General features: G+C 42.7%; 1 non-coding gene across 1 annotated transcript; it reads right to left on the bottom strand.

Moving 5' to 3' along the window:
* Positions 1–3530: 3530 nt before the first annotated feature.
* On the bottom strand, positions 3531–3604 carry Trnat-ugu. Its single transcript has one exon. It is a non-coding gene; the product is annotated as a tRNA-Thr (tRNA).
* Positions 3605–4979: the final 1375 nt, after the last annotated feature.

The raw sequence follows: 4979 nt of genomic DNA, 5'->3' as shown, positions 1-4979 counted from the left end.
TCCGTCACGCTGACCATACAGCTACCCGGGGGGCGGACAATACTGCGATAACTGGGAGGAACAGATCCTAGGAAGTGTACCGTGCTAAACTCTTTTGTAATTACCTACGAATCGAACCAACGTTATTTCCTATATCTACTGAAATTTAGGATCATGGAAAGCGTCTTTAGGGTCATGTAATAAAGTAAAAGCCGTTTACTTGCATGTAACGAAACTATGTTAGCTCTGTACACCAACTTGAAGTTTTTGATGTGGTTTGCTGTCCGACTGACTCAGGATGTTTCGTATCAGTCAAACCCTTCGTTTAGTCTTTTAGTCAAATAGTGCCATACATTTCTTTCCTAGTCTTCACTAGTCACTCAAAATTCCGATCTAATCTTCAGCAATTGCTGTAGTACCACATTTCTAAGACCCATGTTCTCTCCTTATCTGAACTGTTAATCGCCCATGTTTAACTTCCGTTCAAGGCTACAGTCCAGCAAAGTGCCTGCCGAAAGATTTCCTGACGCAAAATTTATATTCCATGTTTATAAATTTGTCTTTTTCAGAAATGATTTTCTTGCTGTTGCCTGCCTGCATTTTATGTCCTCTCTATTTCGGCTCATCAGTTACTTTTATGCGCGAATTACAAAACTGATCTACTGGTTTTAGAGTCTCATTTGCTAATCTGATTCTCTCAGCATCGCTTGATTTAAATCGACCACATGACATTGTCATTTACTCTTCTTGAACTTCACCGAATAATCTCTTCTCAAGACACTATTCATTTTGTTCATCCGCTTCTACAAGTTCTTCGCCATGTCTACCAGGATTTTGAAGTTTTTTCTTGTTCCTCTTGAACTTGAATTGCCTCTCCAATTTTCTGCTTGCATTCTTGCACAGTTTCCTCCACGAACAGACTGAGTAACATTGGGGATAGGCTACAGTCCTGTCTCAATCCGTTCTCAACTACTGCTTCCCTTTCATGTCCCACTACTTTAATGACTGTAGTCTGATTTCTCTACAACCTTTAGATAACCTGTCTCTCGTTGTATTTCATCCCTGACACCTTCAAAATTTCAGAGTGTAGTACAGTCAACACTGTCCAAAGCTCTCTGTAAATCTACAAATGCTGCATTCGTAGTTTGCCCTTTCTCCAACCTACGGTCTAAGAAAAGACATAGGGGCAGTACTGCGTTTGGTGTTCTTACACAGTTCTGGAAACCGCTCTGATCTTCACGGTCGGCTTCTACCAGTTTTTTATTCTTCTATACGTAATTCGTGTCAATAGATTGCCATCATTACTTAAGAAACTGAGGGTTCAGTAGTATTCACGCTTGTCAGTATCTACCTCTTTGAAATTCGAATTATTAGTCTTTCTGACGTCTGAGGATGTTCCCCATGTCTCACCTATTTTCCACGCCAGGCGGAGTAATTTTATGATTTCAGCAGTTCCGGTGGAATCTCTACTCCAGGGGCTTATTTCCACTTAGGTCTTTGAGTGCTCTATCAGATTGTTTTCGTAGTAGTGTAACTCTCGTCTCATCTTCACATGTTTTCTCTTCTATGTCTGTAATATTGTTTATAAGCTAAATTCCATTGTATAGAGTCTCTGTATACTTCAGTCATGTTTCAGCCTTCTGTGTTTAGTACTGGCTTGACGTCACAGCTCTTATTACCCATACAGATGCTTCTCTTTCCCCCGAAGGGAAAATATTGGGTGCCTGGGCGCCGGTCGAAGCGCAGTGAGAATATTGCTCACGTAATCAACGTAGAACAAGTTCATTAAATATTCAAGAGCTCGTCTCCTTTGTGGAGTTTTACGTTACATCTAAATGAAGGTTCGTTTGGTATTTTGAATCCCAACAAGGAAAGCAAATAATGATTAACTCTCGAAGACCAAACTAAATAACAATTTATTTATTTATTTTTAAGGACTATTGGGGCAAACTTCTAAGGTCATCAAAATGGTTCAAATGGCTCTGAGCACTATGCGACTTAACTTCTGAGGTCATCAGTCGCCTAGAACGTAGAACTACTTAAACCTAACTAACCAAAGGACATCACACACATCCATGCTCGAGGCAGGAGTCGAACCTGCGACCGGAGCGGTCGCTCGGCTCCAGACTGTAGCGCCTAGAAGCGCACGGCCACTCCGGCCGGCTCTAAGGTCATCGGTCGCTAGGTTTGCACACTAGTTAATCTAACTTAACTTACGCTGAGGACAACACACACACATGCCTGAGTGAGGACTTGAAGCTCCAACGGGGGGAGCCGCGCGGACCGTGACAAGATGCCCTGTACCGCGCGGCTACCCCGCGCAGCCAATAGGAAAAGGTTTCTTTAATTCTCTGTACGTGGCATTTACCTATCACCTACTTCCCCATGCTTCTCAAGTTTTGAATTTGTTCTCCAGCTTTTCCTGATAGGTCATTTTGCGTTTTCTATCAATCTTATTGTTTACACTTCAGTATTCTCTTTCGACTGCTTCATTTGCTGCGTTTATGTTTATTCCCATTTTCGTCACTTAAACCTGCGATATTCAGCGATTTCTAATAGGCCATGTCGTTTTACCTATGTAATCCTATGCAGCCGTCCGTATGTCACCCCTCGAAGCTTACCCGTTCGTCTTCTATTTCTTTCTTCTGTTACAGTCCAACGTTGCTTAGCTATCAACAACCTCTGGATCCAATTATCTCCTTAACTTCTTACCACTTGGCAGTTCAAATGGCTCTGAGCACTATGGGACTCAACTGCTGTGGTTATCAGTCCCCTAGAACTAGGAACTACTTAAACCTAACTAACCTAAAGACATCACACACATCCATGCCCGAGGCAGGATTCGAACCTGCGACCGTAGCAGTCGCACGGTTCCGGACTGCGCGCCTAGAACCGCGAGACCACCGCGGCCGGCACTTGGCAGTTCCTTCTGTTTCAGTCTGTGGTACGTAGACATTTAATTATGTCTAACAGTTTAAAAGCTGCCTTCGAAAATTTTACCTTATCCTTATACAATCAATCTGAAACATTCCCATGTTCCCAAGTAGCTTCCGCTAACCAACGTTCTTCTAACCAAGTGTTAGCGACAATTAAATAATGCTCTACTCAAAATTTTACGAGTTGACTTTCTTTTCATTCGTTTCCTCCAGCCTATGTTCTCTTCCTGTGTTACTTTCTCTTCGTTTTCCTGCTACCGAAATTCAGTTGTATCCCTTAACAATCGACAGTTTCCTTTATCTGATCCTACGTTCTTTCTGTGTCTACGTCATCTTCGGAGCTAATAGACATATTAACTTGTTCTGCTGTGATAAGTGTTGGCTTTGTGCCTATCGCGGCTGTGAGAATGCATTCAGTATGCTTTTCATAGTAGCTTAGCGGCATTCCTATTTTCTTATGCATTATTAGACATACTTCGACATTACCTCTTTCCTTTTTAAATTCTTTAAGACTATCCACCTGATTAAGGAATTATATTTGAAATTACAATGAAATGAACACCGTTAGCTGCTTACAGGCGTTGACATACGTCAACGGGGACAGATGAAAATGTGTTCCCCGACCAGGACTCGAACCTGGGATCTCCTGCTTACATGGCAGACGCTCTATCCATCTGAGCCACCGAGGACACAGAGGACAGCGCGACGTCAGGGAATTATCTCTGGCACGCCTCCCGCGAAACCCACATTCTCAACGCATTGTCCCGCACTACATTGGTAGTGCCCCCGCCCATTATACTTATTACTCGTGACGCGTTTCCGATTCCCGTAAGAGTTTGGGCACTGTTTGTGCATTTGCACAGAAAAAGAAGATGGTCAAGTGGCCGGTGAGCTCTAACACACACACACATACACATACACACACACACACACACACACACACACACACACACACACACACACACGCACACACACACACACACACATATATATATATATATATATATATATATATATATATATATATATATACGAGGGCCGTTCAGAAAGTAACCTCCGGTTGATTTAAAAAAATACACCAAGTTAAATAAAAATATTTTAATATATACATCTTACAACTACATCTTTGCACTATTTTTCTACATAGTCTCCATAGCGATTGAGGCACTTATCGTATCTCTTCACAAGCTTTGAAATTCCTTCTGCATAAGAATCACCTGCTTGTGCTTGGAGCCAGCCTGTGACCGCATCTTTGAGCTCTTCGTCGTCATCAAACCGCTGTGACCCGAGCCATTTCTTCAAATGCATGAAGAGGTGATAATCACTTGGCGCCAGGTCTGGGCTGTAAGGTGGATGGTTGATAACGTTCCACTTGAAGGACTCAAGAAGGGCCGTTGTTCTGCGAGCAGAGTGAGGACGGGCGTTATCGTGCAAAAAAACGATACCGGAAGTCAGCATACCACGGCGTTTGTTCTGTATAGCCTGTCGTAACTTTTTTATTGTTTCACAGTACACGTCTTGATTAATGGTCGTACCACGTTCCATGAATTCAACCAACAACACCCCTTTGGCATCCCAAAACACCGTTGCCATCAGTTTTCTGGCAGAAAAATCTTGTGAGGCTTTTCTTGGTTAGGTAGGCGAATTTGAATGTGCCCACATCTTTGATTGTTCTTTTGTCTCAGGGTTCACGTACTTAATCCAGGTTTCGTCACCGGTCACGATTCTGTTTAACAATGGTTCTCCTTCGTCCTCATAACGTGACAGAAAGTCTAATGCAGAGGCCATTCTTTGAGTTTTGTGGTGGTCGGTAAGAATTTTGGGCACCCATCGTGCACAGAACTTACGGTAACCCAATCTTGCTGTCACTATCTCGTACAAGAGAGTCTTAGAAATCTGTGGAAAACCAGTAGACAACTCCGACATTGAGAAACGTCGATTTTCACGAACTTTTGCATCAACTGTCTGAACGAGTTCGTCAGTCACCAATGATGGTCTACCACTCCTCTCTTCATCATGAACGTTTTCTCGTCCACTTTTAAATAAACGTACCCATTCACGGAC

The sequence above is a fragment of the Schistocerca americana genome, chromosome 5, assembly GCF_021461395.2.
Source record: "Schistocerca americana isolate TAMUIC-IGC-003095 chromosome 5, iqSchAmer2.1, whole genome shotgun sequence".
NCBI classification, from domain to species: domain Eukaryota; kingdom Metazoa; phylum Arthropoda; class Insecta; order Orthoptera; family Acrididae; genus Schistocerca; species Schistocerca americana.
The sequence above is the reverse complement of the archived record's forward strand: the minus strand, read 5'-3'. Positions and strand labels throughout refer to the sequence as shown.